Genomic DNA, 27,518 nt, shown 5'->3' with positions numbered 1-27,518 from the left:
AAAACAATCAAGACGATAATTTGGAAAATTGATAGCAGAAAGGTTTTAGCATTCATATATATAAATGCAATTTCATTATTATATAATAAAAAATTTCAAGTAAAAAATAATGATAAAATAAATAAAACCAAACAGAGAAGCGTTTGACAGCTCCGTACGCACTAATATTATTTTGGATTTAAACAAGACTTAAGCACGTATCTATCTTTCGTTCTAAATAAATAAAGCCAGATACATATTTAAGTTTCTTAAAATCAAAATAGCATGGTGCAATCGAGCCTTTAGTTGACAGAAGAATCTCATTGGTAACCCGGTGTGCCGCGCGATTCGTACAATATCGGCCGTCTAATTATATATTCCCTCATTGATCGAAATCCCCGTTTTTCCATCCGAGTAACTATATTTGCCGTCCATTGAAACACACTTGGATAGCACCCGCCGTGTCGGTTCAAGCGGAACATCTTATATCGCTCGTCTATAAATCGCGCGACGATATCGTTAGCATATGTATTGCGTTTTGTTCGTACCGATATCACCACCGCCGCGGATTGCACTCAGCAATTTTATGTCAGACACGTAACAGAAAGAGATATTACATGCACCGAATGCGTCATAAAGGAGAACACGGTGCACAGAGTACACCTAACTACAAAATCGCTATATAAGAATCCACGAAGCGGAGTTAACTCGTTCAAATCGATATAATCGTAAATATATACCATAATAAGAAATGTTTCAAATTCGATTCAAAGAAAGAATCTAAAAGCAATTTTAGTTTTACTTTTTACTAACATTTATTACTGTATTATTAAATTGTTGCAAATGATATGGCCGTTTTACATTATTTAAACATGTTTGTAATTCAACTTTTTTCCTTGTAGGTAGCACTGTATATGTATCGTTCAAAAATTACATATCTCCTAAGTTAATAAAAATGCATAATTTCACTATATTGTATGAAATATGTGTTTAAAAACCGAGTTTTTCTACATCATGGAAAACAAAGAAATTTGAATAATTTTTTGTATGAATTCAAACTCGGTTATACGTAATATGGTCAAGACAATGCGTAATATAAATTCTGCTTTCGGCGATATTAAAAATGAGCAAACCACTAGACGTTGGTTTCAAATTAACGAGGAAATGGTTTGCAAGAGAGAATAAAAACTGTTTGAAGAATTTATTGCCTCTCATTCTCCAAATTTCTATTGAAAAGACATTGAGAGACTTGTATCGCGTTGAAAGAATTATATTAAATTAGATGAAGACTATTTTGATTAAGAAAATATATATTAAGTTTTTAATATAAACGTTTCAGTTTAAAAATTAAGAATCGTCTGTTTTATTTGCAACAATCTAATTTAAAAAATACACATCAAAAATTAACTTAACCAAAGAGAGACAAATAAGTGAGAAAATCAAACCATATTTATCCACAAATTACTAAAGTTTTTTGACTAGTTGATTAGTTGATCTTTGATCTCCCGCATAAACGAAGAGATGCTGGCTAATTATACATAGTATTTAATGGGATTCTAACATATCTAGAGTGGTTATAGGGGTAAGCCGTAAATTGGGAAACTTTGAAATTCCTAGTCTCACGGGATATGTTGCTTTGCACAAGGTGCTGGCGTCAAAGTGTTCTTTCAAGCGATTGGAAATGTCACGGAATATGAACCTGTTCTACGAACCTATATACTTTGCGAGGTATATTTCGATAAGCAGTTTAGAAATAATATTTAAAATCAATCAGTGGAAAAAGTTTGAAAATTTTTAATGTTATTTTAAATAACAATTTTTCTAAAAAAGAATTTCTTTAAAATTATTATTATTATTATACACAATAATATATACAATAATATATAATAATGTAATTATATATACTTATAATTACATTAATATAATAATAATATAAAATTATTATAATTGTATATAATAATTTCAATTTTTACATTTAAATATCTTTATGTATTATTTTTCTATCATTCTCATGAAAAATATACATATAATAAATTTTTATATAATATTTAACATGAAAACTATTTAAATAATTAATCTCAATAATTTGTATTTGACGCGTATTTGCTGCTGAAATCTTTTTAATCTTTATTATCAAAATACAACATACATCACGTGTTTAATATCTGCAATCTCATATAATTTATATTTCTGATTACATTGCTAGTGTCTAAGAGAAACTATATCTTCAGACTCCAAGTTACTAGTGAATCTATAACGCAGATTTGTAATACTGTAATAACTCACAATCCTACTTACGACACAATCCAACTTAGAATTCGATCGTTCGGCGAGACACGGCGCGGCGTTCCAACTGGGACCGCAAGTAATTTATTTGGGTTTGCTAGCACGAGCGCAAATAATCATTCAGACTCTTGCGAGCGCGACGCGTTTTCATAATCCTCTTACATTTTCGGCGAATTGGGTCGCTTGAAATTATACTCTGTTATATTCACGGTCGGCTATTCTCTGCCGTTACATCTTTATTTCAACATACAGCGTGAATGAAACCAATATATGTATAAGATTTTTATTCAAAATTTTTTGGTCGCGAATGTGACAACATTATGCGTAACATTAGTCATATCCTTTGCGAGATTATCTTCTAAAAAAGAGAAATAAAAGAAAGAAATTATACAAAGACTTGTTGCAGAAAAATAGGACACTAATGTGAAAAAATGATTACAAGAAGAAGGCAGTACCTTTTTGATTACGTCACGATCTCGTTTCCATTTTTTAACAGACGCTTTTAATTATTCGCTTTATAATTCAAATCAATTTTTTTTATTATTTTAATACAATTAAAATAATAAAAAGAAATAGTAGCAAGATATTTATGTTATAAAATTAAATTTGTTTTTATATAGGCATATATATATAAGGTTAAATATATTATATTTACTATTATTCTTTCCCTTCTCTCCCTGTTTATACAGGGTGGCCTACGTATAAAGTGTGATAAGGCAATAACTTTTAAAATATTTTTTGAATCAAAAAAAGTTGTTTATGATAAAATTTCATATATTCGAGAGCCTTTCTAACTATGTAAACATAAAGTTGCCATCGCTTCCTCATCAAAGGAGACGGAGGATAACTTCATAATTTCAAATAAAACCTCCTATAAAACGTTACATATTTGGATTCTACGGGAAAAAAAACAAGTAAATTTTATTTAAAACATTTATTTGAAAAATGCTTCTATCAAAAGTTAATAACATTTAAACTTTAAAGTAGAGTGCATTCAAACTAATGATAAAATTATAATTTAAATGAAAGCCTTCATAATTTTTCTGTTTTTTTAATTTATTAAATTTATTTAATGTTTGAACTGAAAAAAAGACTTAAAACAAAGAATATGTGATACTTGCCCTTGCATGACCTTAGAAATGTTTAGAGTTAAATAAAATTTTGTAGAAAGAATTAATAAATGTTTAGATGAGAATGATCAACAGATCAAATATTTACGTTATAATTAATTAGAAAAGCCCCCTCGAATGTATAAAATTTTATCATAAACAACTTTTTAATTTATAATAATAAATATTTTTAAAGTTATTGGCTTGTCACACTTTATACGTAGACTACTCTATAGTTTTAAATATTTCGTATTTATTATTATTCTTTTTGCCCTCCTTTTTCTCTTCATCGTTTATATATATAATCATTATCTATTTCATTTTCGCAATATACAATATATATATATATATATATATATATATATATATATATATATATATATAAGAATACTTTAAACTGATCTGGCATTATTTCTTTTTCCTTCTTTTTCAATTATTTGACATCTATAAAAACGTAACGACAAATCCGAAAAGAGAATATAGGAATTATTTGACATCTATAAAAAAGTCTTAACAAGTCCCAAAAAAGAGTATAGGAAATTGGTTGTCATCCTGAGAAGCTGCCATTCGGACCGTTGAAGACTCGATCGTCGAATTGGCGGATTTGCATACTTAATGTAATCACGCTAATCGACTAAAAAGATTCGTACAAACGCGGCGCGTGGGGAGTATCAGGTGGGAAAGGATTAAGAGATTTTCGCTACTTCTTGCAAAGTATTCATAAGCATTCTGTAACGAACTCGAGAGCAGCAAAAGTTTTTGCAGCGCCTTATAAGCGCTCCGCTTGAACAAAAGCCCCATTACCATTCATAGCAATCAGAGAGTTGATCGAAGAGTTATCGTAAAGCACTGTGTTGTATCTTCAGAAAAATGAGAAACGAATTGGAAAAGTGAGAAACGAGAAAACTCGGGATATGATATAATGTTTCATGATTAGTTCATGCTAGTGTTTAATGATCACTTTCATCTCTCACGTAAAACGATCAAACATTTTTTTACTTATTGCTAATGGTAAATAATATTTTGATATTATAATATCTAGGTATAAAATAAATGGTATGAGAGTAGTAGTCTATCGCGAATATCAGCACGCGTTATACATGTGTATATAAAATTTTAATAAAACTTAAAAACTGAATATTATATATGTTATATATATATATCATATGTTATGTGCAATGTGCAAATTGAGATCAGCTAAATTTTTCAGCATTTCGAATTGTAATAATTCTAAATAATTTATTATACAAACAGACAGAAATCTTTACTATCCTCGTAAAAAAGTAATAGTACTATTTCTATTTTATCATGAATAGAAAGTATAAAGAAGAAACATCGCCATTATGCTTGTGCTATGCTTTAAATTTAGATAGTAACGATATAACTTTCAATTTCTTTCCACTTTATATATCCTATTACGTTAAATTTATACTTTAGTCTGTTCTCAACTGGAGCTGATGATACATGCTCTGATATATTTTATATCTCTGATATTATTGAAAAATAAAGAAGATACGCTGAGATTTAGTAAGATAGTTGCAAATAAAATAATTAATTTTTTCTATAAAGCATTTAAAATGCAGTCCATAGATTGTGTTTTTTCTACAAATATCCACTTTTTTCTCTTCAAAGCATATTCATGTTTTATTTAAAGTACATAAAATGAAAAAAAGTAAAGTTATAAAAACTACATATATTTATTATATATAATGTCTAAAATTTTATGAAATAGAATTTTATAATAAATTACATTTTTTTATAAAAGAATAAACTATCGTAAAATTCTTTATGTCATTGCAAAAAATTTCTTATCTTCAAACATATATTCTACAGGATAGCTTGAAAAAAGTCTAATTAATAAAAAGAAATAAAAATTTATTATTGTATTTTCTCTGATAAAAATTGGTTATTTATATCATAATTCGCAAATATTGATTTTTATTTATTAGTTTAGATCAAGTAAAGAACTTGCTCGATTAAGTAAAAAATCATTATCTACATTATCTGTTTTCAAAAAATATGATTCGATTACAAGACGCTTATGCTTTATGGTTATGAAAGCAGTATGGAGAAGAGCCAGTTTCATTCCCCGATGAAATATAAATTTTAGATCACTTGAGTGAATTATGGACGTGCTGAGAAAAACGGCTGACCAGTACTTTTTTCCATTAAAATGTTTAAATGATTTAGCGAGCAGCGGTCGAAAAATATTTCTTTGTGGCTATAAGGAAGTAAAGGAAAGTGTAAGAGGCAGAAACGAAACTAATAACAAAAGTGACACTACTAATGGAAAATATAAATATCCGTGCATGAAGTATTTTTATTTTTCTTTTTTTTTAATTTTACGCTGCAAAAGTTCAATTGAAAGATATAGAAGTTGGCGAGCAACTTAGACAAAAAATAACGCATTGATTACGAAGAACGAGTTAATAAATACGCGGAGGCTATTCCAAAGTGAATTGCATTTGAATCAGCGGCTGCGGTTGAGAAATATCGGGAAAGGTTACGGTCGAGTTTGCTAACAAAATGCGGATAAAGATTTAAATATAGCTTTAGCTCTCTCTCCTCCTCGCGGAAATTGATTTCCTTGGAAAAGAATGAACGCAAATCAAGTGATGTGACTTTATTGAAGTAACGAGATTCGTGCTGGACGAGTAATTTTAGAGATTTTCGAAGGATAAAAATATTGACTCAAGTTATACTAATTAATTGCATAAATATTGTCAGTATGATTATTAAAAATAATTTCTAAAATAATTTCTAATTTATAAAAAAATAATTACATTAAGGAATAATTTAACTGCATTTTGCAAATTGATCATATTGTACTTTAACTAATATAAAAAAAATATTTTCTTTAAAAAAAAATAAAGATTATCTTCACACAGTATATTTTAAAATAAATGGAAAAATTTACATAATTAATTAGACTGTTACAGCAAAATACAATTCAGACGCAGAATTGGAAAACACTAAATGTTGCAATGCAAAATGTAACAGTGGAAATAAACAGATAAGTAAATAAACATAAAAAGACATCGGGTCAAAGAGAACGATATTTACATAATATATGAAAATTTCGAAGCCATCCTCTCGGGGAATCATGAACGGGAGAGACCAGCAACACATACATACATATATATATATATATATATATACAAGAGGCGAAGGATAAAACGAGAAGAAGCCAGGCGGAAAGGTCAGAGAGTGGGTGCACTCCGGCGAAAGGAGGTCGGAAAATAAGAAAGATTTGCGGGTCACACAGGAAGCAAGACAGCAACTGGAGTCGTTGGATTTCCGAGCTTCTTCTATCCTTCCTACGTCGAGTCGCCGTCATCATCGTTGTCGTCATCTTCGTGTGTCTTTCAGTCAGCTTGTTTTAAAAGTTGTTTCTTATTTATTCATGAATTACACGACGCGACCCGCAGTATCAGAGGCAGACGTGCTGCACAAAACCGGCGGCAAAACTTTCTATCCGCTACCGCGGGAATCCGTGGTTATCCCGGACTAGAAGCTGGGAAGATTAATGGATCGATGGATCCTCGATCGCACAGCAAATCACACGCCCGAGAGACTCGATCGAAAAACTTTTAAGCGCAATTGTAATTGGACAAAACAATATCGCACACCTGCTGCAATGCGGATATAATCGACTTAATAAAATGTTCAATATTTTTTGTAACTAACAATAAATTAAAATCGGTATGTTTTTGCTCTCCTAATACTGTTCTTATGATGTTAGGAAATACTGTAATATTGATAAAAAATGATATAGGTATATATTTATTTTTGTAAAAAACAAATTTAATTCTTCTTAGCAAAATCGATAAAGCGTGCGCGCGGCTTATATCAATGTCTCATTGGCATTCAAGGGACAGAAAATAAATATATTTGGGACACGTGTATTTATATTGTGTACAATATTTTTGAGCTTTAAAAAGTATATGTATAAAGCATTTATATATTATGTTTATTTTTACATTTATATTAATTGATAGTTTATATAATAAGTTATATTTAAATTTTATGTGGATTCCAGTGTATGATGTAAACATATATAGATTATATATCTCGTGTCAAATTTTTGTATTTTTTTTTTTGCTTTTATATCTTGATATTAGTTTGGAATTTTTTATCTTCTTTAGCTTAGTGTTATTAAACTGAATTTACAGCTGATGGGGATTGATATCGCGGCTTCATTCAAAGTAATCGAAAAATACAAATCGAACTCTGAAATCTGAAATCGAATTTCCGTGTTAAAACCTTCCTCGACCTACTGTTCCTCGGGATCGAATAGCACGATGCGATCCCAGGCGACCTCGAGATTCACAGCACGTCGAAGGACTTAATTCGCGAAACGTCCAGAAAGATGGTAAGCATGAATAATCGTTATGCCACGTCTCTCAAGCGACTTTTGCAGGCTCGGCCGTTTCAAAGCGGGAAAACCATCTATTACGGATCATTATCGAGTCTCGATTTATAATCCCTGCAAGCGTACAAGCTTCTGAACCGACTTCTGGTGCTTTATTGAACGATCGATCGATTCATGAAATCATATCGCTCTTAGTAGCTTAAGCGCTGAGATATATAAGAAAAATGTTAGAAAATAAATATAAAAGAGTCTTAAAAAATACGTATAAATGTCTTTTATGAAATAATTTTTGTAATTATAATAATACATATTAATTTCAATATATGTTTTTATATAGTTTATATAGTTTTTTTATATAGTTATATTTAATTTTTGCTTTTTATATAAAAGACTATTAATCCTTAAATATTAAATCTTAAAATATTAATCGGAATGTTCATCTAGTAGTTTATAAAAATTATTTAAAATTTAAATTTAGAAATAAAACACAGAATGTCTACTCAAATCTTGTAAAAAAATTCCCTGAAAATTCTCTAATTTTCCAGGTACTTTTGTTCACAATTTCAAATAAAGAGAACATATATTTTCAAGCTTTTTAATACAACTTTTTTTTAAAGTAAATTTTTTTTTATTACATACGTTTTCTAATATTTTTCTAATATTTTATATGAAAGAAAAACAGAGTCTCTTAAGTTTGAAGTGACTAGTAAATTTGTAAATGTACTAAAAAAAAACTGAATATTTTCATAAAATAAAAATTATTTTTTACTTACATAAAATCTCTTTCTTATTAAAAATTACAAAGAATAAATGAAAATATGTACTTTATATATGTATATATATGTATATATATATATATATATATATACATATATATGTCGTAGCCAGATTACAAAATCCGTCTTTCTATAAAATACCTCAACAATTAATGAGTTTCCACGAAGTGAGACACCAACTTCACACACACACACATACACACACACACCAATCAGCCAGCCAAACAAATTCTGTGTTTAAAATTATAAATATGTAAATATGAATTGTTGAGAATTCCAGTTTTATTTTTAATAGGTTTCTTCAGAAGTTCTTTGCAAATTAAACAAATAATTCTGGTCACTAAATCAAAAAAATTTCTCAGGATAAATTGAAATTCCAAATTCACGCTGCGTCTCACTTTGTCTGCTGACGATTTTTAAGTACTTCTTGCCAAATTTTAAGCGTTTGCGAATTTCACAATAGTTTTACAATAGTCTACAAAAGTTCTATGCATAAAAATTATTACAACATTAATTAAACAAATTAAATTGCTAAATTAAACGCTGGTCATATTTTAATAGTTTTATCAATATAATAAGATTTCATGTTATTCTGTAATCATTTTTAATTTTCAGAGAGAAAGTTCTATACATAAAAATCGTTAGAATACTTATTAAACAAATTAAATATTCTGAAAAGCCAAACGTATAAATACTGAGACATTAGTCATATTTCGATAGTCTATCTATTTATTTCGATAGTTCAACTTTAATGAGATTTCATATTATTCCGCAATCACTTTTAATTTTTAGCGAGAGTTATATGCATATAAAATTTATTAGATTATATATTTATTAAACAAATTAAATATTTGACGAACGGAGATATGAGCATTTTACCTCAGTATTTATATGTCCGACATCTCGATTTAATTAATATTCTAATAATTTTTATGCATAGAACTTTTTGTAAAATTATTGTAGAATTTTCAAGCGTTTAAAATCTCACTGAAGAAATTCGTAAGAATTTCAGGTTTTCCATGTTTTTCTAAGAAGTAGAAACACTGAAAAATAATAATATAAAAAGAAAGAGTTATCACATTTAAAATTAATATGTAATTTTAATTTGTCCATGCAGATTAAAAGTAGATCTCAAAAACACACAATCAAAAAAAATTCATGTAATTCTTACATTATGTATAATTATACATTAATAGAAATAATTTACGAAGAATAATTTACGAAAGAAATTTACAAACATTCTCTTGTCTTGTTTTATTAAATAAAGATTCAAATAAAGAATCAAATAAAAGATTTAGACCCAATTGCATCAACATTATTTTAGTTTTAAGCGAGACTTATTATATGTCTGTCTTTATTCATTTAGAAAGAAAGATAAAGATAGACACACGTTTAAGTCTCACTTAAATCCAAAATAATATTGGTGCAATCGGGCCTTAAAGAATTAAGTACATGCTACAGAAAATTTCCCTGGAGATCTTTAACTGATACATAGCATGAACAAAATCGAGTTATTTATGACTATCAATTGCTGTTGGTGGAAATGTTTTCTGTCAAAGTTTCAACTAACCTAATTCAACTATAACGTTCTTATCGAAATCTTTCGTACAGTGTTATCGCTTAACCGCAATAACAAGTTTGTTGTTCCTCTAATAGCATTTGTCGAAGAGAGAAAATGTAAAATGTATTATTCCATATTTCGTACTCCGTATCTCATTGATATCAAGTAGTCTTGATATCAAGTCGCAACGTCCATGGCCGGTTCGTATCATTTATCAAACCGTAAATTAACGTACCTCTCCAAATGTGTAAATATATAATGTTTCTAATTTTATAAAACCATCCATTATGATCCATTACCTACAGTACCGGCCAAAAATATATCACCTTTTAGTATTTTTGAGTATAATTTTATTCAAAGTGCATGGATATTTATAATATCATAATATATGTTTTGATAGTAAATACAACTTAGCGAATAAAATATTTTTCATAAAATAATATAAAAACTTAATTTTAATAATATAAAAAATTAATTTTATAAGTAAGTAAATTAAATTAAATTTATGCTCAAAAATCCTAAAGGTGATATATTTTTGGCCGGTACTGTACTTAAATTCATGATCAACAGTGAGCAGGTGCGTCAATTACGACTTGATAAAATTTATCCGATATTTATTACAATCTAATTTTCGCAGAGAAAATAACAATGAATGCGCGACAATAACTTCCTCTAATATTGTGTGATTATTCACTTATGAGGTAATTCACTTAAATATATAATTATTTATGTATTAAAATATGTCTATTAGCAATAATTTAGAAAAAACTTTAAGGAAAGGAAAATAAGAAATATAATTATTAACTATTATACAACTAAATACTCAAACATGGCAATAATTTTTTAATATTAAGAATTAGTTTATTATATGTTAGTTATTATTATATCAGTTTATATTAGTTATATGTTAATATATTATATTAGTACATTATTACATATATTAGTATATTATATTATAATATATACTAGTTATATATATTATTATTAGTTATATAATGTGTTTAATATTATTAATTTTTTTAATAAGATTATTATAAATATTGAATAAAATATAATCTCTTTATCAAGTATTCTGAATAGTTATAGTTAATTTATATTACATTCTGCAGATAATTTTCTATTTGAAGAAGCACTTTTTTTTTTTCTTTTATACTACACAAAATTCAGAAAAACAGATCGATACTTCTATTTCTGAAGGAATAATTCATGAATTCGCGAACACGACCATTAATCGATAACTATATCGTCTTTTGCGATTCAGAAAACTCGCATGGTTCAACGTTATCTGATTTACGGTCTGTCGAAAGCTGGTACGCGTTACTACAATACAACAAGCATTTCGTCAGCGTCTAAACAGGGTGTCATAAATCGATTTTGTATATGTATCGGTTCCAATTTAAATACGTGATACAGTGAGATCCTATTCAAAAATACAATATTTACCGAACTATGTGAAAATAATAAATTTGCCACGCGAAATACGACAATTCGTCCTTTGCCACTGGAGAGAAGGGCTCTTACTACAAAGATTTATTTCCTTACCTTAAAAATTTATGATGTGCTCAATCGTTTCAAAGCTCTTTTATAATTCACGAACACTTCTATGAACATCTTCCCATTTCTTAAATTTCGAAATACGAGTGAGCTTGCTTGATCTTTTGCTCCAACAAGCGAGTAAAGTGTATCTTCTTGTCTCTTCTTTAGAGAAGACATGCTTCATAAATCATCGATGACAATAACAGTTAATTGACAACTCACTATAATATTTATACTATTATAATAACAATTGTATAATATTTATTAATTTTATATATAGATTACTTAATATATAAGATAAAGCACTTTAGAATATTGTAAAATAATATATATATATATAATGATATTCTCTCAAATTAAAAAGTTACAAAGGAACGCTCATTTTTACCCTTCTCTTGTTAACAATTTTAATTTTTTGATGCCAAACTAAAATTTAGGTCTCTTAATTATTATATATTAAGTATGAAAATAAACCTCTTTTCCGTTCCAAAAATAATCAACACATAAGAATACGTACATCAAGATGACAACAGTGTTTTTATTTCATTCAATTAAAAAGTATTAAAAATTACAAAAATGCATGTTTTCACTCGGATTCCTCATCTCTTCTTGAAATATGAATTAATAATATTAATGAATATAATATATACGAGATATTTTATATTTCAATTTGACATAATTTTATATAAACTATGACATATCTCGTAAACTATTTAATTTTTGGCTATCATACTTTTAAAACTTTTTACGCAAAACATTGCGACGAATTGATTTATATAAAATAATTAGAGTGATTCCATTAAAAAAAATTAGATTAACCTTCATATAATCTTGGCACCTACACCCAAAGTCAAACCAATAACACCATCATATGTCTTACTTAAAGTCAAACAACTTTTGTACGAAATATTTTTTTGCAAAAGACATAGGAAATTATTGATGAATATAGCAGGTTATTTGCGGATGTGTGTGTTCTTTTGTGTTAATTATTTCTGGAGCGAGAAGAGAGTCCACTTTCATACTTGGCATGTAATAATTAAAAGATCTAAACTTTCATACTGGTTGTATAATAGTTAGAAGATTTAAACTTTAGTTTGTCATTAAAAAAGTTTAAATTCGTTGATAAAAAATCGAAAAAGGGATGAATTTTCAAGGGAAAATTTGGATGTTGCTTTTTGTTCATTATTATATATTATAATTATTATATTCTTGTTACTCAATTATTATAAAAATAATTATTAAATATTATATTTTATTTTACATTATATTTTAGAATTTATTTCTAATTAATAAAATATTTAACTGTAATAATTTAATAATAATAAGAATATTAAAAATAATAAGAATATTTTTTTCTATAAAATTTATTCTAACTCTTTATTTATTTCAAATTTTGCTATAGTTTATTATTTATCTGTTTTTTTTATTTTTTTCTCGTTAAATTTTATTTTTTAACGATTATTACTCTAATTTTTATAATTACTTTTATATATTAATTTTATAATTTAATTCTTTGTGCTCTGATTTTTATTTTACTTTATTATTTTTTACATCTGTGCTTATCTGAATGTTCCATAATTTATTATAATAAAATTTATTATAATAAAAATATTAAATATTCATATTGCTTGTTTTAAATGAAGTATAATAAATATCGTATTGCAAATTTTTTACACGAATATATTCCGAGATATTTTGTAATAAATTTAGATATCATTAATATCGCATTATTACGTGACGTTAATAAACGTTTGCAATTCTCCGACATGCATCTAAACTGAGCCAGCTGTCCGGTTTGCAGATATCTTCAGGAAACGCCTTAGGCATGCCATTGTATATCTAATTGTAAGTGTTCCAAACGTTTACAGAATGTCCCCGAGATGTGCCATTGTCTGTCCAAATATCTAGAATGTCCGCACGATGCTTCTCGGACACTATTATGCTAGTTAGGTCAGAGTACATTGCGTGTCTGTTTATTACGTAATCACCAGTATGCAAGCTCATTTAAATACGCATTAATGTGCAGCTGCACGCATCGCCCATATGTACATATGAAATGCAAATCGCAATATATAATTATATAATATATATTTTCAGATTGGATTACATACGCAACAACTGTAGGGTTATGATAACGGATTATATTGCAGAGAAAAAAATTAATTAAAAATAAATTTTACCTTAAGACAAAATATTTGTTCACCATTCCATGTCGAATTTCAATAAACAAGATATTGGCAGATAATTAATGTTGTGTCTAATATAACTTAATCAAATCTTTGATTCATATTAATTGTTAAAGTAAGATCAAAGTATTAAAAATACTTAAAGTAAAATCACTATCTAAAATTAAGTAAATATTTTTTTAAATATTTATGTACAATTTTTGTTTAACAAAATTAATTACAATTTAATTTATCAAAATTTTTTTTCATTATTTAACAACTCGATGATTATCCAAATCTATATCTATTATCTATTATTTATATCTATTATCTATTGATAATAAATTATCAATATTTCTGCTTGGATAATGTCTTGTGAGTCTTGTTTATAGATTAATTATTTGTCTATAGATTAATTATAATTAAGTAATGTAGCAATGTAAAGCGGGCAAAAATTAGCAAAAAATTTCGTAGAAAGCAATTAGGAGACAGTTTTACAAAAAATAAAGTAATCGGAAAAGAAGCGCAGAGTATATAATAAATCTGACACTTACTTTGTCAGCTGGCTGAGCATTCCTATTTCTTTGCTCATCGATTTAACTCCTGCAGTTTCATTTCGTAAAATATTCGCATGGGTATGAGAAATCTCTCGTTCTTCGTATCTACCGTGAATATTCGTCTCAACTTGCAACCGGATTTCAAACCGAGCATAAAGCTGGCAAGCATATTCGTTGAACATATGATTTCTGTCTTTTTGCTCTCTTGTACATGTCTTCCACTTTTCTTTTTTTGTTCTTCTTTTTGTTTGCTCTCTCTCTCTCTCTCTCTTTTTCTTTTTCATTCTTTTCTCTTCCATTTTTTTATAATATAAAATTGATAAGCGTCATCAAGTATATGATTTCTTTAGAGTTCTTTTCTTCCATTATATTTATCATTTCTTCCATTATATATTTTTTTTCTCTCTTTCTCTTTTTATCTCCGATTTTTCCCTCTACACGCTATGTATTGTCATATTTTTTATTTTGCTCACTTTTATATTTTCTCTGATTTTTGCGCGTGTTTCATCTTTTGCTTAAAATAAAACAACTACATATACTCGTCAAGCACATCTTTCTCCTTTATCCAAACCTTTCCTCACATATTTCACTTTTTCTTGTTTATACTATTTATTTACATTTCACTATACAGAGTGACCTTAAAAATACAGGTTTTTTGCCGAGTTAGTGGCTTTCAAATTTTGAATCAAATTGCTGAACAATATGATGGGATATTAATCTTAGAAAGATTTTAAGTCGAGCATAGAAGTGTAATAGTTTTAAAGATATGGAGATCAAAATGTCCAAATTCCCAATATTGTCTAACCACAATAAACATAAAAAGAAAGTTAATATTTATTTCATAACAATAGAATTTTAACTAAAATTAATCAGAATAATTCTTCGACCATTGTACTAAAAATTCGACCCCTCTACCACTTGCTTAACTTTTTTAAAGAGATAAAACTACTCATAAAAGAGGTTTTGCTAAATTTCTCGAAAACGATTGTGAAAAGTAAAAAATCGTTTACGATAAAAGTTGTTTGTCTTGAAATTCTGTACAAAAAAAGATTTGTTTTATTTTTTGTAGAAGTGACCCTTTGGTTTGGAAACTACGTGTTTAATTTCAATAGACTAAATAATAAATGTTTATGCAAATGATACTAATGATTTATAATTTTCTTCTACATAAAATAAACATATTAAAACCAATAGCTTGCATTATAACGTTATTTTCAGACACTATCTTCCTTCAGACGCAATTTCCGGCTAAAAAGTTAGTCTTACAAAATGAAATATATGTATTTATTTTGTGTAGAATTTCAAGATAAATAACTTTTATCCTAAATATTTATTGTTGAACAATATTGGGAATTTGACTATTTTGACTCCTTGTATCTCCAATGTTATCTATGCTTAACTTGAAATTTTTTTGAGATTAATGTCCATCATATTGTTTAGCATACAATTTGATTTAAAATTTAAGAGTTACAAAATGAGCGAAATTTTAGATCATTCTTTTTTCTCATTTTCTGTTATATATAATGCTATTGTTTTATATATTATCTCTCTTTTCTCTCACAACAGTCCGTTTCCCTTTTCTTCTGTTATTCTTACTCTCCCTTTCCTTTACGTTGTATATTGTTTTCTGTTCTTTTCGTTTTATTTTTGCTCTTACAATTTTTTTTATTTTTTTTTATTTTCGCTGTTTTTTTTTTGTTTTATCTTCATCGTTTATTTTTTAAAGATTCTTTTTCTTTTTTTTGCGTTTTGCATTATTATTTTCTGTTCGTTTCATTTGTTTCAAGCTACGCAATTCTTTTCGTTTTTTTATTACTTTCCTCATTTTCATCCTTAATTCTTTTTCTTCCCGCTCTATTTTCCGCTTTTCTCCTCCTGTTTCTGTTCTCACTTTTTCTCTTTCATGCGTTTTACACTCTTTTCTTCCGTCTTTTTGTACTTCATGTTAACTTTTCTCTGTCCGCTATCACAATTTCACCTTGGATATTCGAGTTTGCACCACCTTTTGTTCAAGCCTTGAAATGCTCCGCAATTACGAAATTCACGGGAAGTATCACCTGTCGTGTGATGCAATTTCTTTATAGTTCATTGTTATCGCTCTTTCCTTTATTACATGCGGAACAGTTAACGAGCTGGTCTTGTATCGATTTTATGCCAGATTTTGTCGCGTAGCTCGACGATTCATCGGAAATGTGATGATACACAAAAACTGAAGGTCCGGCGAACTACCTGAAAACCAGGCAAGTCGACTTTCTCAAATGTTAACGCGAGAACTGTAAAAACATGTCAACTGTATTTCACGAGAATGCCGAATAATTAATGTATCACACTCATACTAAATGCGTAATGATTTTCAATTGTTGTTAATATCATACCTATGTTTGATTGATTTTTAAATTATACATATATATAATTATTATTAAAAGTTTAAACCATTATCCCAATTATAAAACAATATATAATATGATTATAACATATATTGATTAGCAGATTGTCAGAAATTTTATGTTAACAATGTTCGGAAATCAGTTTTGTAAACAATCGTTAAGATATTATTAATATCTTTGTGCAAATGAGCGTTAAATATGCTTTTGTCAATTAATAGATTCTCGTCTATTCGGCTCAAAAGCTAGTTTTTGATTTTATATCGTTATGGGCCACATAGCGTCATGTATCTATAGAATACGTCGAAAACGATTACATGGTTGGTGGGACTTGTAATATGTTACAGTTACACGCAGTATTTCGGATGATAATATCGATGAAATTTATCTTTAATACACACAAATTTCGCTGATAACGTTATGGTTATTATTTTGCAACTTTATTACCGCCCTGCATGTGGCTGCTTCTCGTTTCGCGGCCGATAATGCCGGTGCTCACGCAACGAATAACGGTTCTGACATTTTATCGTCAATGTTTTACGCTCGCTGTGAGTATATTATATTTATAAAAATTTAATCAGTATTTATCAACTTTTATAGTATATTATATTTTAATACATAAATACACATATGCATTGCATTTTTATGATTTAATTATAAATTAGATATATTTATGCATAATCAGCGCAATGTTACGTTTATTTCTATGACATATATTATATGTATTACACATTTATACTATACACATATTAAAATATATATAATAAATATATATTTCTTGAAAAATAGAATACGTAAAATATCTCAGATTTCCTTATAAAATTAAATATAATAAAATAATCGCTGGAATTAATAATCAGTTAATAATAGTTTTTACTGAGAATAGAAAAGAAATAAATAGAGAAAATAATATTTCCAAAATAGAAAACAAATATATTTTTAATAAAGCTTTCTTTACAATTATAAAAATAAATGATCTATGATCAAAGCGAACGAAGAGTTCCAAAAGGACATAAAGTTTCCGAAACGAGATCTTCGAGATGCAGAAAAATGTCATTGAACTTATCTAATTTACAATTGCGAATTGGAAGATCACGAAATTCAGACAAATTTGTTTAAAACGGCGCTCGATGAGCAGGTACTCTAAATTCAAAGCGGTAACCAATGAAAGAAATCAGCGCCGTGGGATTCCAACAAGAGATTCCCAGATGGCAAGAACGACCCATATTACATCAGCTTCCACGCACCTGAATGCCGAAGAAGTCGTTCGTTGCACCATTGGTAATGCTCTCCCGGCCGTATGTTTCGCGTAATTGCGGGGAATTTCAATGATGTACGAGGTGAACGTTCTTCCATGTAAGTCAGCTCGATCTCACCGATCGTCGTGAATGTGTTTTTTGGCACCTCGATCGCTCTTCTTTTCAACAAAAGCGCGTCGAATAGTGGAACTTCACTTTGTAATTTCAGAAAACTCTTCGGTCATTTTCTTTTATTGAAGAAGAAGAAGCGCGCGCAAATATAAGTTTGATTAATAGTTTGCTAAAATGCTTCTTTCTATTGGAAAAAAGATTCGAAGAAAACACACGTGTATTCTTCATTATTAACTAGATTTAATAATTGGAAAAATAAAGAACTTTGAGTCTGCAATTTTAAATCCATCAAGAGAAATTAATGTATGTGATCTTGCTAATCCTTTTTTAACCAATGATAGTAGAAAATTTAATTAAAATTTCATATGGTTTCAATCCTAGAAAACGCTTCGATCTTATTATATAATAGCACAAATTTCATTTCTCTAATATTCTTATAAAAGCTTTTAGTTAATTGAATGTAATATCCTATATAGATATATTTATTAAAAAATGAATTTTCACTGTAGTCACAAAACAATTTAGCAACAACAAGTGAAAAATTTCTCGCAATGTTGCAAATTAAGCAAAATAAAAATGGAATTGCGTATAATACGCAAATTAACAAAATTAATTAAAAAATTAAGAAAATCCTGACGTTTTTTAAAAGCACCTTTATTATACATAATAGTATATCTCTTATGCGATATAATAATTAGCCAAAAAAGCATAAAGTAGCACAAGCAACTGGCTACATTTTATTTAATCGAAGAGAGTATCGCAGTAACATAAAAACAGATTCGCGTTATCCAGCTGTTGTAAATTCAATTTCTCTTCTCGGTGCTTAATCGCATTTGCACTAATTATCTCGTCGCTTAGTTTAAAAAATGGACAGCGAATTAATTACACTGGATAAACGTTACGTTCGTATAGAATATTGTAGAAGTTTGTCAAGAGATACGCATCACGTGCTTTTAAATTTTTGCAGCGCAAAATTTTGCAAGAAAAGAACATGTTCCTTCTCTTCCAATGTCGCTCGTATTTTCATATCGCTGTATAATACTTTGACCTCGTTTAGTTCTTTTGTCGTGCGAAATCCGATATTGCGCTATTTCAGTTTTGCTTCTGTGCAGAACGAGAGGAACGCTTTTCATTTATCAATATTCTTAACCCTTTGTTGCTCGAGAACTATTGGGCAACATTTAAAAGTTTTTACTTTCTTGTGTTATCGCTCTTACAATAGACGATAATTGGAACTCTTAAGCCTGTAGAAACTTACCGAAAGAATAAAAACGTACGATTCTAACAGTATTGTCAAATAAATGTATAATCCTGCATGGAATTTTTTCTTATTTCTTATTTATCTAATTTATATTGTAAATAATTGTAAAACACAAAACTATTAATATGTTATTTCATTTTTGCCTTAATTGTTTTTTATCACAATCTGCTTTTGCTTATCTAAAAGTGATTTTCATGAATATCTGATACACTTTATTATATACATAGTACATTCTTTTAACATTACAGGATTTGCATTTATTGTATTATCTTGTCCTAATATTACATTATTTCAAACTTAAAAGATTAAGCAATAGATTAGAGCAATTGAAGCCCTACAACTGTTTCCTAGAGGGTTAAAGTTGCGATTTATGTAAATTTCATGTTGTAACAATAAAAAGAAAGAACGGTATAAGCTGAGACCCTAAACTTACATCGTTCTTTCACAAGACACTAATATTCAACCAGCTGGAATGTGCTCATACACCGAAAAAGTCTCCATAAACGGCAGTAATCCTATATAATTGCAAAGAATTTTAATGTTACCGTACAATAATACAACGGTCGCCTAAATAAATCTAAAAAACTCAACAGTTTTTATTTAACACTCTTATATTATTCAAGCTATTGAAGTGAACGCTGAAAACCTGCAACGTCAGATGTTGTGTGAACGTATTTTTAAACGTGACTCGACGTAATTTCTAGAGCAAGAATATTCTCAGAAATATTACAAATGCAGATTTTTTACTATTATTCTTAAAGTTTACCCTAAGTCTTTAAATATTTTTACAAGTAATTTCATACAAGTTAAAAGTTCATTAATTAATTATAACAAAATATTACACATATATGTATACGTATATTTGATTCAAATTAAAATATAAAATATGTCATATCTCTCATATTCTTCTTTTTTTGAATAATTTTTTTAATTTAATGGAAAAAGTATCCTCTGTAGGGAGATCCTTCTCATAAGATAGAATTAAACGTTACTATATTCTCGAGTGTAATTCTTTGTTAAATTTTACTCCGTGTAGCAAAGTAGAATTCTTTAATAAGTACATACTTAATAGCAAAATCATACAATTTTCATGCTGGAAGAAGATATTACATCTAAAGTTACCCGATTATATTACTTCATACGAATAACCCTTATATATTTAAGTAGTTTGAGATGGTACTGGTTATTTCATGTAATTGAGAAAAACTTTGTCGCTATAAGCATCTAAGAAAAGATAATCTACCAATTTACAGATATTCCTTATTTAATTAATTTAAATTTTCCTTTTTTTTTATCAAAACAACATTGTTTATCTTCTTCTGTTATTTCCTAAAATCATATAAATCTATTATGTATATAGCAATATAAAAAAAACCTATTTAATCATAAATAATAACTATAAAATATTATATTATACATATTACATTTTGTCATTTTTGCAAATATTATAATAAAAAATAAAGGAAACGGAAAGAAGAAATTATACAGAGTAAACGCTACAATTTTAAATACGCACAAGATAATGGTTTAAAAGATTTAAATGCATTCTCCAAATAGAATGCATTTAATAATGATAACAAAGCAAAATGATAAAAATTGATAAAAATTTTGTTTGAACATACTCACTCACTTTTAAAGTTAATAAAGAAACGATGTAAACTCGGATGTAATGCATTTTAACGAAAAGACACGACAGTTCCGCAAGATGCAGATTGAAACAACCAGGTTACTTCGCATTTTTCCCATCCGTAGTAGTTCGTCGCAATTAATGCTAATCTGCGCATAGAATAAATGAGGGAAGAAAATTGAGGGTTGTGGAGCAAGTAGACGACGGGAGGTCGCATTTTGAACGGCTCTTAAATATTCGAGTGCATTTACTCGTCCGTTGTTCATGCTTCTCTAACCATTAACTAGCGCGGAAATATCTCCTCTCTTCGCTTCGAGATAATGTACCCAAATCCATCATCGATCGTGATGTTTTTTAAAATCGCTTCGAATCGTACCCCACAAAGTTAAAATCACTAAACGTGTGTGTATCGCATTCTAAAAACTTTAGCATCATCAAACTAGTGTGTGTGGCTTAAGTTTTTACGTTTTTAAATAATATATATAATTGTGAAAGTTAACATTTTTCGTTAGATTTAATTCTTACTAGAATCCTTACTAGAATAGCTTGAATGTCATGCATAATACGGTCAATGCAATTAGAAAAGTAACTTAGGAATAAAATATTTTTATATACATAAATTATATACATAAAAAGACATGCACTTGCGTTTATAACAAACATTAATCATTTTCATTTGATTATATATAAATTCTTGATGATGTAAGTTCTTAATTAGCCGTAATTAATTTCGTATATATAAACTTATAAGATTGAAAAGATTAACAATAATTGTCAAATTATTATACTACATTGTATTAAAGTTTAAATTCATAAAATCTTTGTAGAAGAATATATAAATAAGAGTACATATAAAAGCATGATTTAAACAATACATACAATAGATGGCCGCGGTTTCGTATATTTATTGTACACAAGGCCCACGTAACTACTTTTGCAAACTAATTTAATTTAGTTCATCGTACTAATTTGGGCAACGCGTGCGTGCGTAGTAAACGAATTCTTCATAATTTATCTTTCATCACTATTCATAACGTGTATGAGCGTTGCGTTAGTTATATACTGATTTTACCCAGTAAATCCTCCTACTTACAACAAATTATAATTAAATAGAATATTTCAATGTTACAAGCTCGACGGTATTGCGAGAATTAAGGTAGAATGTAACTTCGGTTCCTTTCCCATTGGTTCTCCCTTTTCACCTGTTATATAACAACGAGAAAGAACATGAGGGCGTGTACCCTGAGAAATTTCTCTAACTCCATCGCCGAACACCGTCTATAAATTTTAATGCTACGCGGCCAATCGGAAGGCGAACGAAATGAGAAGCGTAAAACCAGAAGGAAATTATTACAAAATGAGAAAAAAGAAGACAAGACACGTACGATGAAGCTATTTATTTGTTCGTAAAATTTCTACACAAGAGAAATATGAAGATAAAAAAAAGAGAGAAGTAGAGAGAGAGAGTTGGAGGTGAATAAAATTGCAATCAGACATGCATACAGTTGAAAAATCTTTGTTTTTCTTGCACTTATTTATCCAAACAAGCATATCCGGAGTAGCAATTTTTTACGCTCCTTCTCATCGTGCGGATTTATTTGTTTGTGTGATTATGAGTTGCTTTATTAAATTCCTCTCGCGTTCCGCAATAGCTCGAAATGTTCATTGTCTTAAAAATCGTCTTATTATCAGCTTATCATTATTCTCGCTTGCGTGAGAAATTATTGTTTCGAGTTTAAATAACAAAATTCGATTTCTGAACTTTTCTCGCCCATTTTATATACTTTTTATTTATAAAAAAACATATTTTGTTAGATCTATTTCTCAAGTGTCTGTTACGTATAAATAATTTAATATATTGATTTGACAGTTAGCAAATTCATAAAAATAAAATTATATCTTTATAATTATATATATTATAATTATAATTATATATCTTATTATAATTGATATAATTTAGTCACATAATTTTATGTTTCAATTATATTATACTATTTACAAGATACTTTAAACTATTTATTACAAACATTTAAAAAATATATATCTAAGGTTTTAAAATGCATAGGCATATTACATATTTAATTAATTAAACGTTAAATATAAGTTCTCTAAAAAAAATTTATTTTATGTAAATGTCAAGATTTTTATAATATATATGTATATGTACATATTGCTTGCATAAAAATTTTTAATTTATAATTCAAAAACTATTACAAAGCTTAAGAAAAATCAATTTTAAATTAATTTAAAAGCTTGTCGGATCTTGCAAAATTATTGCCTTTCTTATATATAGTGTCAAATTGACTTTTTACACTGTGACTTATCGCGCTCAAGGACGGTATGCAGTTTCACATATGCGACAGTTTCTGGTAGGATTTTATGGAACGTGCCGGTGTACACGATCAATTTCGCCGTCCGGAAAAAAGATGTATTTTCTCAAACAAGACCCGTTACGCCACGGCAAGTGGAAACTCCTTGACATAATGAAAAATAACAGCCGCGTACATACACGCGAAAGAGAAAGACAACGAGCGACACGGAGTTAGCAATGGCAAAAAGCGGGAAATTTTTTCCGGCCCCTTTTCCTGACAAGTGCGAAAGAGGGAAACGAGCTCTGGGTGCAAACCGGAAGCGTGAACGTTTCGCTTTTTGCTATGTCGATGAAACAGGCGTCGCATTGCACTGGACTGTCGAGGAGGATGTTTAACGATTATTTTAATATTTCTGCGGACTGCAACTGACTAAAGTTTCTTCCCTGTCTATACGGTAATTAAATATACTATGTCGAGATGTTCAAATACGCGAAGAAGTAAAACGCTTAAAAACTTTACACACACGTGATATTCTTGCAAAAATTCCTAGCGTTTTATTTTTTTTTTCTTTTGTACATAAGTTCATATTTTTATAGTTGATAATATAGTTGATCTTTTATATGACAAATTATATGACTTGAAGGATTTAATGTTATATAGTATTGTATCTAATATACATATAATAGAACTATTCTATTGTATTATTTATTTTTAAAATTTTTTATATTATAAAAATACAATTATTATTTATCATTATTATATAATTATTATTATTTTTTATTGTAGATATTATTATCAATATTTAAAAATACACAAGCAAAAAAATATAACTAGCACGAATTTATTTTGTGACTTATAAATTATAACATAAAGCTGATGATATATTCAAATAAGTACGAGATTGTATCGTGTATGTATATTTGAACTTTTTGGAGTCAAAGAAAAAGGAAAACACTCAATATTTATGTGAAAGAAGAGATATTGTACATAGACATAGCGTTGAATAGCAATGAGCGAATAAATGTAAATTATTCCATGGATTCCGAAAAATTTAATTAGCGAGAACTTCACGACAGTCGCGAAAGTACCCGGTGAATCTTAAAAAGCGAGTATCCGAGTCTTGGTTGAATTTCATAATTACGAAGTTTCCAAATTTCATTATTATACGAGTAAGAATAAGAGAGTTAAAAAAAGAAGAGAAAAATTTTGGCAATAAACAGTGAATTATACGACAAATTAAATAACAAACTTGCAAAAATATCAAATATTAAATTGTAATTTATATAAAGTGTGTAAAAATTATTGAATTATTGTTTTGAATAAAGTTTTAGGTGAATTAAAAAAGCGAATGAGCATTTATTGTTATTGTGTATTTATGAGCGTGATATTAAATTTTTAATCAAATTTATCTCTAGCTAACACAGAATTGGATACAAAAATAATTTTAATATAAATAATTACTATTTATTCCAATTCAAATTAGCTATATAATACGTAATTATTAAATGTAATTAAAAAGGATTAATTATTATAAATAATAATATTTATGTAATTGATCTAATAAAAAAGTTTAATTATTCAAATAATACACTTTATTGTAGAATGGAAAACTATGTAAATAAATTATTTAAAAGGTTTAAAAATATTGTATGATTATTACATATTCTAACAATATCCAATTCTGTCATTTTAATTTAAATATACTTACAATTAGATAAGTATCAATATTAATAGAAGATTGTTAAAAAAATAACACAAGAAAATTCTATCTCGAATACCCTAAAAGCTCGCAAGTTACTACTTTGAACACTGTGAAAAAATGGAGGATATAAATTTTTGTCGCCGAAAAAACATCGAGTAAAATTCAACATCAAAGCTCCTATAACACTATAAAAATATCAAATTCCTGTCAAACCAAAATAATGTCTCTTTGCTGTGCAAAGCTTTTCTTTCGCGTGTATGATATTTTGGCAAAATAACGAAACGTTGATCGTGCTATAAGTGATCGCATCACTTGCAGCTTTTGTGAATGGACTGTTGTTAAAAAATTACAGATAACCGAAAGCTGAACTATCTAAAGATTGAAGAAAGCGGGTTGTATGGATCCGTTGTTTATTTGAATCTGCGACAATATTGTCGATATCTGCCCGGGCAAAATTTTTGAATTTTGGATGATCTAATCGAAAAAGATTCTTCCAAAATTCAAACTTTTGGACAGCTTGATGTGTTTTCGTCGCTCGAAGTAATCCACAACTTCTAACTAGTCAAGAAACCTTCCTCTGTTTTTCTTCGCAAGAAAGAAAAATTTCAATAGTCTTGATATAAAAAGAATCTACATTTCGCAAAGTGTAAATTCGATCAGACAATATTTTAAAAATTGCATTAATACACATTAGTTAGACAAATAGACAATAATAAATAATAATATAAATATATTATTATTATATTAATATTATTATAATTTTATATAATTAATATAATGTTTACAATATTATAATTGTATAAATATGCAATTATTAATTATACACATACACATATAAATATACTATATAATATACTAATAAATAAATCAAGCATTTTGTTCTTTATTGTCTACAAAAAAAGAGAAAACTAATAATTTAAACAGCATAATATTTTCTCTTTTTTTTTTAATTTGTAAGAAACAAAGAAAGAATAAGAAAAAATCTCAATAAAATTTTTTTTAAAAAACCTAACGTAATTGTAAAATCGTGTAATAATTTTCTATATTATACTAATATACTATTTCAGATTACGTTTTATTATTTTAGATAATTATGTTTTTCGTGAATAGCAACAGTACCTGTTAATAAAAAGTATCTACAACATTTTCTGCACGGCGTAATCATTTTGTCGAAAGTTTGTTAAATGATGATCCTGATGCGTAATATCTTACCCATGTTCATCGCTTTGCGCTCACCGTATTTTCGGCATACATGCATGCGCAGGACATGTTCAACACGTAGCACATATCGTGCAGCAGGCGAGGCCCCCTGATGGGTATTAAGTCGTCTTAAATAGCGAGGGCGGTAACCTCAGACTAGCGTGAAAGCTTACTCTAAACCGCTCCCAAATATTCTCTCAAAATGTAATTTTCTAATATGCTTTATAAAATGTTATATCCTTTCGAAAATAAATTGTGTTCTCTATTCTTTTTTAAGAGAATGGATAACGCAATTAAATGCGTTAAGTATTGTGTATAAAAAAGTGACTCCAAATTTCGCCCTCAAATTTTGAATCTAATTTATGTCAAATGATGCTATATATTGGAACATTAATCTCAGAAAAATTTTAAGGTGAATAATTTTGGAAATATGGGAAAAAAAGCCAAATTCCCAATATCATCCAATCAATAGACACAAAAAGAAAGTTAATATTTCTTTGGTAACAGGGGAGATTTTGACTAGAATTAGTCAGAATGAGTCTCTAACGTCGTACTAAAAATCTGATCTCTTCATTCTTGTTATTTAATTTTTTTTAAAAAGTAATACCTATAAAATTTTATTTTTAATTTCTCGAAAGCGAATATAAATACAAAAAAAATTTCAGTGAAATGAAAAAGTGTAGAATAAAAGTTGTTTGTCTTGAAATTTTACACAAGATCTGATTAATCTTTTGCACGCCAGAAGTCGCGTCTGAAGAAAGATAATTTCTGAAAATAATATTATATATAATGACAGCAATGGTTTTGATGTTTATTTCATGTAGAAAAAAAATTGTAAATTATATTTATTATTTATCATCCCAAAGAAATTAACACGACAACAATATTTAGTCACATTGAAATTGGAGACGCAGTTTCTGGCCAGAGGGTTAGTTCTACAAAAAAATAAAAAAACATTTTTTATACAGAATTTTAAACAACTGTTATTTTAAACATTTTCGAGAAATTCAACAAAAACTTTTTTGGAGGTAGTTTTATCTCTAAAAAATAACCAACAGAGGTTGAATTTTGAGTACAGTGGTCAGAGAATCATTTTGATTAATTCTAATCAAAATCCCACTTATGAAAAAAATATTAATTTTATAAATACTCTGCGGAAGGCCCATACAAATAATAAACTTGATAGAATATTTTGTTGTAAAAGTGATATACTTTATATTAAGTGTCATTAATCATACATAAGTATGGGACACTGTCATTAATCTTACATAAGTATTTCAATATGTCATCCATATGTCTCCTCAGCCACATTAAAAAAATT

The 27,518-nt window shown here is 28.0% G+C and overlaps 2 protein-coding genes and 1 long non-coding RNA gene across 3 annotated transcripts in view; 1 reads left to right on the top strand and 2 right to left on the bottom strand.

The window, feature by feature from the left end:
• The window catches only part of LOC140666623 (dipeptidase 1), a 119,932-nt gene that overhangs the window by 5,036 nt on the left and 87,378 nt on the right, over positions 1–27,518 (top strand). The gene's annotated exons all lie outside the window — the stretch shown is intronic.
• Positions 1–27,518, bottom strand: part of LOC140666630 (uncharacterized) — a 158,194-nt gene that overhangs the window by 128,391 nt on the left and 2,285 nt on the right. The window lies entirely within an intron of this gene.
• On the bottom strand, positions 13,224–14,554 carry LOC140669466 (uncharacterized). Its single transcript, XR_012047345.1, has 3 exons — positions 14,339–14,554; positions 13,800–13,962; positions 13,224–13,645 (listed from the first exon to the last, which is right to left on the bottom strand). It is a non-coding gene; the product is annotated as an uncharacterized lncRNA (long non-coding RNA).

This window comes from Anoplolepis gracilipes, chromosome 1, assembly GCF_047496725.1.
Source record: "Anoplolepis gracilipes chromosome 1, ASM4749672v1, whole genome shotgun sequence".
Taxonomy (NCBI): domain Eukaryota; kingdom Metazoa; phylum Arthropoda; class Insecta; order Hymenoptera; family Formicidae; genus Anoplolepis; species Anoplolepis gracilipes.
This window is presented reverse-complemented; position numbering and strand designations above follow the sequence as displayed.